Here is an 11,957-nt window from a genome sequence, read left to right on the forward strand (position 1 = left end):
CTATGATTGGCAACTGTGAGGTTGTCCAATCTTATGTGTACTTTGGTTTCACTATTGCAAACACCGGAGGATGCGAAGACGAGATTCGAAGGAGATGTGCTATTACAAGATCTGCCGTTGGCAAGTTAAAAAAAGTCTGGTGCAACCGTAATATCACCAGAGCCACGAAAGTCCGCCTAATGAGAAGCTTAACCTTCCCGATATTCCTTTATGGCGCAGAAACGTGGACGGTTAGACTCAAAGACCGACGCAAAATCGACGCACTCGAGATGTGGTGCTGGCGGCGACTGCTTGGACAGCGTTTAGGACCAACATTTCGATCCTACAGGAATTAAAAATCAAGCAGAGATTGTCGTCGACTGTGCAAACTCGAATCCTGAAATATTTCAGACACATTGTTCGAAACAAACAATCTATAGAGCGACTCGTTGTCCAAGGGCAGGTAGAAGGCAAGCGGTCACGCGGTCGATCACCTACGCGCTGGACAGACCTTATCAAAGCTGCGACACAGACCTCCATAGTCCAGAGTTCTCGAGACGCCGAAAACCGCATCAAGTGGAGACGTATAGCGGGAGCTACTTTAGCCAATGAATCGTCGTCAACCATGACCACTCTGTCAAGAGTAAACGAATAAGAAGAAAGTCGCCACTGTCACCTAAATCGAGCGACAGCAGCTCATGCCACTCAGAGAGTGACGATAACCTTAATTAAAAGAGTCGTTACTGTCACCTAAATCGAGCGACAGTAACTCATGCCACTCAGAGAGTGACGATAACCGTAATTGAAAGAGTCGCTACTGTCACCTAAATCGAGCGACAGTAGCTCATGCCATTCAGAGAGTGACGATAACCGTAATTAAAAGAGTCGTTACTGTCACCTAAATCGAGCAACAGTAACTCATGCCACTCAGAGAGTGACGATAACCGTAATTGAGAGTCGCTACTGTCACCTAAATCGAGCGACAGTAGCTCATGCCACTTAGCGAGTGACGATAACCTTGCCACCTCCATCGAGTGACGATAACCGTAATCAAGAGTCGCCACTGTCACCTAAATCGAGCGACAGCAGCTCATGCCACTCAGCGAGTGACGATAACCTTGCCACCTCCATCGAGTGACGATAACCGTAATCATGAGTCGCCACTGTCACCTAAATCGAGCGACAGCAGCTCATGCTACTCAGTCAAACTCTACGTAAAAGGGGAAAGTAGACAAATTACGCTCTAAACTTAAGATATTTGAAGAACTTTACAATAATCTCAGTCATAACTAATCACTACACATAAATACCACAGCCATGTACCATCGATGTTATCACAACCAAAACTAGACGTACTCTACTTCCACAACAAGTTACAAACAAGCTTTCAGAAATCTCCGAGTGAATACCTCTAACACCACGGCTCTCTAGCCGAAGAGCAAACACATTACTCTCTCACAACGGTCTCCATAGACCACGACCTCCACCAGAGTTAAACGCACATCGCACACCCACGGACTACGACTACGAAATAACTACTGGTACGGTCAAACACATTACGGTCGATAAAGTCATTCACTCAAGTTTCTTAAGCTTCATTATCAACAAGATCTTAAATTACATCAATTTCGCCTGGTACATGACCTACTGGTATTTTCCCTAACCTATCGTGAGTAAATTTGTAGGTACGTTCTAATTTTGTCTGATTTACCTCTTCGTTTTGAATTAAGACCAAGTCACCAATGTCAAACTTTAAAATTTTAGCCTTAATTTTATTAAATCTAGATTTGTCGTAACTCGCACTCGTTTCTATGTTCCTAGCCACTTACTCTGCTATAAAAAGCAAAGAGAACCTATCTAGCATCGCGTTAGAGTTCATTTCTTCACAAGTAGTATATGACTCACAAACAGAAACCGACTGGGGCAAATGATGTTAGTTTCTATTAGCTCTCTAATCTTAGAACGCACTATCTACCTTTCATCTGGACTGAGCCTGTAAGACGATAAACAGTACGGTAAACAGTATGTTTCGCATCATGAAATCTAATTATTAGTTCACTAGATGTGACACGCGTGTGGGGTAAACAATCAATAAAAGCGTGAACAAATTCCTTAAGCAAGGACAGCAGAGATTCATTACTCAGAATACCTATGTCCATATCGTCAAGATTGTACAAGAGTCCCGGTTCGTAAGTACAGGTAGCAACAGATTTTTATTTTGTGATATTAAAAAAACGACTCAGTAATGTTAATTGTATACCTTGTTTTGAAATTTCTCGACCAATGATTACGTCATATTTGAAACAATCATCGGGCAATCACATGAAGTAGAATCGATAAACGACTACCACTAATCAACACGTCACAAAGGACTTGTTCAGTACAATCTTCATTAGCATAACCTACAGCCTGTAAATGAATAATCGCCCTATGAAGTTACGGCCAACAGTTTGTCTAACAAGATAACATTCGGAACTGGAATCAAAATAAAAATAGTACGACTCACAAGATTGTTGTAATTTTCCACAAACGCCTGCCACTGTACAGACATCCACGCGTTGCTCTGCTACAGCGCCGCCGGGATTGCCGCGACGCTGAAACTCATCACGACGCTCATGACCGTTGTGACAACCACTGCTATTGCTGCGACTCTCACGACTGGGGTTGCGACTACCGCGGGGGCTCGATACTACGATCACGCTCACAATCTGACATTGTAACTGAATCGAAACAAAAACAGAATCGCAAAATCAATCGCTACACAATTACCTACGTATCACGTATTAAAACAAAACTAAATTCAACAAATAACCGGTAAATCGAATAACGTAATCGAACACTGAACAAAAACCACTTACACACCGATAAGAATACAACAGAACGACCGAAAAGAACTAAAATATCGATGTACCCACCAATCACCACAAAATATTGCATCTAACTCGCACACTTGTCAGGGGGTAGGCCTATAACTTCACATATTTTCTGAATAATAGCTTCCATACCGGAAGCGAAGACATTTGTTCGTTCAATGTAACTAACTAAATTAATTAAATTTTGAAAGTGGGTTTGGATCTGATCCCACTTCTGATGTCAGATATTAAAGAAGGAAGAAGGTATACTTTTCGGCTTGAAGGTATATTTCTCTTTCTCATCGTATCAGAGTACTCAGTCTACTGTGGGCTTCAGTGGGTAATGTTGACTCAACAAGTAAACACGATTTATCATGAAACAGGATTCACTTAACAGAAAGACAACGCAGCACGGAAGGCGGGATAGTTATTAGTTAAGGGGGCGAAGACTAACTTCTTAGCATTCGATGGATTCACGGTTCACCGTGCGGGTACCGAGTCCATCGTGTGGCAGAGGGAGTAACTCAGAGCAGTGCCTAGGACTTGCGACCCAGGTGTAGGTTTAAGGAGATCTCCTTTGAGATGCGCATCAACGCTCACCTTCACTGCTCGAGTTATACGTCCCGCATAGCCAAATTAATCGTAATAGGTAATAATTAATTCGATTGCACAAATTAATTATTGAATGAGTCTAGGTTAAGCTACTAGCAGGATACAACAAGTGTATCGTGCCAAGCCAGAGCCAAGACTGCCTTAGCCGAGGTGACACCGTTCGTTTTATACACGTCAGAACAATTCGAGTAATATAATAACTGAGGGTAGGTGACTATCGAACGATGTGCTAGGTGGCGCGTCGATCACCCCACTACTCTAACAGCTAATAATTGACAACTGACATTATCTGAATACACCCAAGTCAAACACTTGACGTTCCGTATTCATACTCTGCGACATATATTTTTCGCTAAAAGGAAAAGCTAGGACAGTATTATGAACCCCTATGGAACTACGTATTACATTGTATTCTGTATAAAAAAAACCTCTCTCTCGGCTTCAATCCGGACACATTCAGTCAAAATGTGATGGACATCTTCTGTTCTTTCGCACTCCGTGCAATTTGGTGAAGTTATCTTTCCCATAAGAAAAGCAAATGCATTAAGGGGAATGTGTCCCGATCGAAGTCTGAAGGCAATAACAAGATCAGACCTGCTCATCTTTGCATCATCAAACCATGGGCGAGTAAATATACTAGGTTGGAAAATCTTATGCAATACTCCTTTTGTCCGCGAACGTTCATCAAAATACTCCTTCCAAATGTAATGACATCTTTTCTTAATAACATGTCAGAGTATAGTGGTAAACAATCACAAACAATACCTTCAGAACAAGCTTCCATCGCCAGTACATCCACCACCTCATTGTATTCTATACCAACATGAGCAAGTATCCATTGTATAATAACTTTTATCCTTTCGCTATTCATTTTACATAGTAAATTTAAAATAGTATAAGCCAATGGAATGCCACGCCTTCCATAGGTACAACTAATTAAATGTTTATGAGCACTTTTTAAGTCACTAAAGATTACAAAAGGTTTCACATATAATGATTCAATAAAAGAAAGAAGATAATTATAATATGTGTACCAGTGTTCATGGCGAACATATCGAGAATTTAAAAATTTAGTAAGCTACTACTATCACCGACCGACCGAAGACGCCCTCTACACCCTGGTGAAACACATCAGACACAATCTGGAGAGGAAGAGGATTGTCGTACTGGTATCGCTGGATATAGAGGGCGCCTTCGACAACGCTTGGTGGCCCAAGATTAGAGCCAGGCTGGCTGAGGAAAAGTGCCCCAATAACATCCGGAGGCTTCTGGGCAGTTACCTGAGTGACAGGCGTGCCAGGGCGAGGTACTTGGGGGAGGAGCACATAAGAGACACTGGGAAGGGCTGCGTGCAGGGGTCTATCGGTGGGCCGATATTGTGGAATCTGCTCTTGGATCCACTGCTTCGGGAGATGGAGGCCAAAGGCGATTACGCGCAGGCCTTCGCGGACGATGTTGTGTTGGTATTTGAGGGCGAGACGGGCCTCGAGATCGAGCGGCGGGCCAATGCCGCCCTCGAACGTGTGAGGGCGTGGGGCCAGTCTAATAAGCTTCGGTTTGCGCCTCACAAGACCAATGCTATGGTTGTGACGCGCAAACTGAAGTATGACACCCCACGTCTCCGCATGGGCGGGGTCGACATTGTCCTGTCGCACGAAATCAAGCTACTGGGGGTCGTCATAGACCACAAATTGACCTTCAACGCCCACGTCGCGAACGTCTGCAGGCGCGCGCTCGCCTTTTATCACCAGCTGGCCCGTGCGGCTAAGACTAGCTGGGGTCTCCATCCCGAAGTTATCCGCACTATTTACAGAGCGGTGGTTGAGCCCGTGATCTTGTATGCGGCTGCCGTTTGGGCGCCGGCCGTGGACAAGCTCGGTGTCCGTAAGCAGCTGAACGTGGTCCAGCGGGGCTTCGCGCAGAAGCTGTGTAGGGCATACCGAACCACCTCCCTGAACTCGGCATTGCTGCTCGCTGGGATACTCCCCCTCGACCTCCGTGTTCGCGAAGCGGCGACTTTATACGAGGCGCGGAGGGGGGTGCCCCAGCGGGTGATAGGGGATCGGGAGGTGGAGCGGATGTCCTCGGCTCTGCGGTCTCCGCATCCCGCCTGTCATGTCGACCTCGAGTTCAAGTGCCTGGTCGACCAAGAACAGTTTACCGCACATAGCGAACACGAAGTCAACATCTTTACGGACGGCAGCAAGATTGAGGGCAAGGTGGGGGCGGCCCTGTCCGTATGGACTGGCGCCGCCGAAGCTAGAACCCTCAAGCTTGCTTTGCCGTCCTATTGCACGGTGTACCAGGCGGAACTCTTGGCGATATGCCGGGCGGCGCGGATGGCCGCAGATAACTTGGCCGGATCAGTCGGGATATACTCTGACTCCCTGTCGGCACTGCTCACACTCAAGAATCCAAAAGCCCTCCATCCCCTGGCCGTAGAGGCGAGGGAACACCTGCGAAGGGCTCTGCTCCGGGACAAACATATAGAATTGTTCTGGATCAAAGCCCACGCAGGGCTAGAGGGGAACGAGCGTGCCGACCATCTGGCCAAGGAGGCTGCGCTGAAGTCCAAACGCACGTTTGACTACGACAGCTGCCCGGTTTCGTTCATCAAGCGGAGCATTCGCATGCAATCACTTGATGAATGGAACCAGCGGTATCGGGCTGGCGAAACGGCTGGCGTCACCAAGGTCTTCTTCCCTGACGCGACGGCCGCACACAGGATCATAGGTAAAATAAAGGTGGACAGGTTTGTCACTCAGGTGTTGACGGGGCATGGCGGATTCTCTGAGTACTTGTACCGCTTCAAGTGCAAAGAGAGTCCGTCGTGCGTCTGCGACCCTGAGTGTTCGGAATCTGTCCTCCACGTCCTCCTGGACTGCCCAACCATGGCATACGAAAGACTGCGTCTTGAAAGTCAGTTGGGAGCAAAATTGAGCAAAAATACCTTGCCAAAATTACTAGAAAATACAAATGCTAGAGAGCTGTTCCTGCAGTTTTGTAAAAATGCCGCAATAAAGGTAAATAATAGAAACAAAAATTAGAAAATTATGTTGTGTAAATATTGTACATAATATTTAGGTCAACATAAAAGCGAAGGATAGATAATATAAGGAATAGCTCGTAAGTTAATTTTGTAAATTTAGATTTAGTTTTATAGTCATAAGGGTAACTGTAAAAATATAATTAAATACCTAACTGTAGAAAATGTACCAGATTAAATAATAAAATAAAATATATTAGCTCCCTCCCCGCTCTACTTAGCTTAGCGCTACACACTGTAAATAGGCTTGCTTTTTGTACTTGTGGGTAATAACCCAAAATGAATGAATGTGAATGGATGAAAGACGAAATTGGTATGCGGAATGATAGTGTAACGGACTAAAAGCGTGATGTATGGTAAAAGAGGACTAGATTTAAAGTTTAATATTTCTTTTTTTTTTTTACACAAAACTGAAATAGAATAAACTAAGTAGAAATGATAATTTAATTTGATGAGGGGAAATACCCCACAATGAATGAATGCGGATGGATAAAAGAAGAAACTGGAATGCGGAATGACAGTGCAATGGATTAAAAGCGAGAGGTATGATAAAAGAGACCTAGATGTAAATTATACCTATTGTAAATAAGGACTCCGAAACATAAAACTCGGAGGCGTAGGGATTAAAAAAAAAAAAAAAAAAAAAAAAAAAAAAAAAAAAAAAAAAAAAAAAAAAAAAAAACTATCACCGACCAAACAAACCAACGAGTAGTTCGTTGTGTCACCGCGCGTCATAACAGATCAGTGAACCTATACTTACACAAGTGTAATAAAATTTTATTGTATTTATCATATTTAGTTTGTTTGAAAAAACCTTTTTTTAGATTTTGATGTTAGGACTTTTTTGATGGTTTTGAAATACTCCTATAAACTAGTATTACCGGTGTTATCAATTATCGTTGTATTATCATCCCCAACCTGTATATGTTTATCTATAGAAATAAATAAAATTAGAGTGTCTGTTTGTATTATTCAAATAAGCGCTTTTTACTAAATGCATATCGATGTATAGGTACACGGTAAATATACCAAAAGAACATTTTTTACCTTTTTTTCTGTCTGTTTGTTCAGCCTAATCTCTGAAACGGCTGGACCGATTTGGACAGGACTGTCACTAGCAGATAGCTGATGTAGTAAGGAGTAACTTAGGCTACTTTTATTTCAGAAATTTATTTATTTTATAACTCCGCGAACTGAATAAAAACATGTTTGTCGTCGTTGTAACGTCTTTGTTAAATTCCACGCGGACGAAGTCGCGGGCACAGCTAGAATTGCTTGTTTATAGCATTAGATACACAATTATAGGTACGAGACTCGTTAGTCGGTAATGATGAAATTTGAACGAAACAATATCGCTTTAAAACATCACGATGCGACTATGTCTAGGGACGCAAAACTAACTAAACAAACTTAAATTACGTGGTCAAAATAGTTCTTCTAAAATATAAGTTAGGCATATGAGGTAAAATATAAATAAAACAAACATATGACGTAAGAATATATTAAAATAATAATTGACTTAAAATAAACTAAAGCAATATTAGCTGTAATAAATCTCGTTATTTGTTATCAGAAAATGTATAAATATAATTATGACGTGTATAATAATCATCATATCAAAACAGGGTCGTGCATTTATATAATTATTCTTAATATTGCTCAATATAAATGCACCCGCTAAAGACTGTAACAATACGTAACAAACTTAAATAAGTATAATAGATATCGACTTAGTGACCGTAAAAGCCAATTGTAAATTAATGATCTAAATATTTACTTTATTGTCAAAAGTATTTGAAAGCAAATCTTTCGACAGATTTTTACTTATAGCCTTAATTTTATTTTATCGTTATTTTTACATACTGCCGATTAATAAACACAAAAGGTACACAAAAAGTGCTTACTTGTAAAATTTTATAACAAATACGATTATATGTAGGTAGTTTTTAACACAATACGATATAACGAAATAATATTTAAAAAAGTAATTGATGCCTAAGTAACTAACGTGCTGACAAACGCTAATCTGAATTTAGAATAAAAAGTGTCCATCACATGACGAAAAGCAATAAAGATTAAACTTAACTATGGTGCAAATTCCCTAAATTAAATACAATAAACAATGATTTAATACTTAGGTATATTTAGAAAGTTTCGTTGGTGTTATTGCCAAAACCCATTGTCCAATGTCCCATGCTTAGTTTCATAACTATGTAAGAATAAATTTAATCATTTTAATTTTATATGATAACATAAATTCTTAATAACATTTTGGTAATTGTGAGTACAAGATGTGTTCGACAGCGAAAACAAAAGCGAAATAAGTTTGTTTTGTTTCTGGCAAATACGCGAGATTCCATTACACTTTATGTACAGATAGGCACTCATTACTTATAATTATAGAAATATGTCATTTAATTCGCTTAGAAATGTAAAAATTTTGTTATGTTATAATAATCAAAGTTACTTTGTCTTTTCGTAAGTTGCGTTTTCATTTACTCACCTTTTAATTTATATTATACTTATTTTATATTATATTTCACTTATTTTAGTTTTGAAATATATCACTTGTAATAATTCTGTATTAAGAAAATATAATATTAAAACAATAGCCGTCAAAAAAACCTATTTCTTTTAAGCGAAAACTTCTTTTGGCGCACCGCACACACATATTTTCGTAGGTAGTAAGTTACGCTGATCCATCACGCTCTAAGGTGAAAGTCTCGACCGGGTGAACTCAGGACTTATTGCGTTATTGCTTGATTGCGATTGCCAATGAATTTTTCACTTCTGCCGTGCGGTCGTAAGCATGTACACTATTTTTTATATGTACTAATTCTTTTGTCCATTGTGAAAAAGCATTTTTACTTATATTAAATATTAAAATACTAAAACACTTTGTAATTTAATTATTACACTGTACTATTTTGACAGAACCTCCAAATGCAACGAGATATAATATAGAACCTAAACGTATGTAAATTTATTAAATCGCGTTGCTCGTAGAAGGTATTATAAGAAGTTACTTTAATGCTATTTAAATAGGCATTAATTTAAGAGTATAAACCATCAATAAATTTTGTCGCCTACTCTTCTTTGTAGGTACTTATTCTTCACATTATATATCAATGATTGATTTGTAGTTCGGTTCTCGAAAAACTTGCTAATTGATTATATAATTACAAATAATTTTATCTCACTTAGGAGACATTCATTAATTACGTGAGCTCAGAATGGGGGGGGGGGTCTAATGAAATCTCACCAAATCTTATTTAAACCGAGGGGGGGATAATCGAAAATCTCACATCAATTTCATAAAATCATTTAGTTTTTGCGTTGAATTTTATTTAATTTAAAATTTTTTACTATAGTATACATGAACAGTTTATTATTTCCCGTCAATCTATTATATTTAGCGTTAATCTTACTCTCAAAAAGTTAGGGGGGTCCAGGCAGATCTCACTAAATCTCACCTAAGGAGGGGAGGGGGGGAAGAGGCGTCTAAATTGATCGAAAAATAGCTCACGTAATTTATGAATATAACGAAGATACGGTGCCTGCCGGTTACAGTTTATTGCGTTACTTAACAAGATTCTTGAACACAATCATATTTTAGGAAATTGTTAAGAAGTAAAAATAAATTGTAATACAAAAGAATACACTCGAGACACAATTTACCGCCCACGTCCGTTTGTTCGATTGGGTCACGGGACTCACGGGGGCTGGATCACGTGAATTAAAGGTTAATACGAAAATGAGAGTTGTTAATATAGTACAGAAACTGAGAAACAATGCTGTGAAATAGTCGCTAATAATGAGTTAACATCATAACTAATCTTTAATTTGACCCAAGTGGAGCAGTGTTGTATGACAAGAATTAATGACGAAATGGGTTTAAATTTAAGAAGGAAGGACCTCTTTACTACTAACAACATCGTTTTTGCGTTGTAAATGAAGCTTGTTATGAGATTGAAGTTGCACAGTAGGTAATGGAACTAATGGGCTGGAGAAGTCGGTTTATTGAGTCTGCAAGTATATTACGTATATAGTTACGCTTAACTTTTAGATATTTATCAATGTTATATATATATATTTTTTTTTGTATATGTTTCATGAAATAATTAATAAAAAACAATACACATAATTATGTGATTGTATTAAGTTATAGTATTTTCTCTTTGGTATAATTTTTGGTAAATAATAAAAAGTTAAATCACAAAACTATAGAGTTTATAATTTTTGAAGTGTAATTTCTTTAGGCGCATATTAGGGTAAAATTTTTATAGATGAAACGGCAACGTTTTCGCCAATGGTGCTGGAACGGAAATCTAATGCTTTAGATTTGTATAAATATAAACGAGACTTAAAAATTAGTTTGTTAAGTTTGACTTTTGACATGTGTACTTTGTACGCACGCACTTTTTTCTAAAAAAATATACTTATTCCTAATGTAAATAATAGGTATAACTTTTAAATTATAAGGGAATTGATTTGCTTTTAAGTTGTTGTCTCTTTTTTTAACAAACCAAACCAATTTTAGTACCAAAATTTTAGTACCAAATACTATGACTGCGTTGTTATTGGAAAACCTTATCAACATAAAGTCCGTTTCACACAAACTCTGTAAATACATATACAGTTATACACTAGTAAATACACATTATAGCACGGACGCGGAGCACGAATAATTTCGTACAACGACCTTTTTGCCTACTGCCAGTGGTTCTCAAAATTTTATATAAAGTTCGAAGTTTTAAAAAAATCGGTAGAGTTTAGAATTTGGAATGTCTTAGAACTCGTTGTTTGCACACTACACTAAATCTACGCTGTCTGTCTGTGGATCGGTCTAGTCACAGAATAAAATATTTTTTGTTTAATCATAGAAAATAACTTATATATAAGTTATAAGTATATATACATATATATAAATAAAAGTTAGTGTATATATTATTATGTGTACAATTTGGTGGTTATACTTTGTATATGCAAAAAAATCTTAGATCTGTTGCAGTGTGAAAAAAGACACCCGTAAACACACATTTGCATTTAATATAAGTATTGTTAACTTTTGACTTAAATTAAAAATGAAAAACGATGAATCTTGTGACTTAAAATTGGTAAAAAAAAAGTAAAAAGTTTGACAAACTGTGAACTAACACTACACCTGTGTGAGCGCAACGGCAATATGTTTATACGCGAGCGACAAAGAGCAAAGATGAGGGGTCAATGTACGAAATTCTTCGTGCTCCGCGCCCGTGCTATAGTAAATTACAAATTACATCAAACTAAATTTTAAATAAAAAATTTACATTGTATATATATAAGACCTTTTTTTTCTTATAAGGTTATTGAAGACGAAATTAATGATATTGAGGTGGACCAAGAAAATCACCGAAAAAGAAAAGAAATCGCTTCAGTATAATCAACAGAATCGCTTCAGTAATATGATTTAACGAAAAGCGCTCATT

This window comes from Melitaea cinxia, chromosome 3, assembly GCF_905220565.1.
Source record: "Melitaea cinxia chromosome 3, ilMelCinx1.1, whole genome shotgun sequence".
Classification (NCBI taxonomy): domain Eukaryota; kingdom Metazoa; phylum Arthropoda; class Insecta; order Lepidoptera; family Nymphalidae; genus Melitaea; species Melitaea cinxia.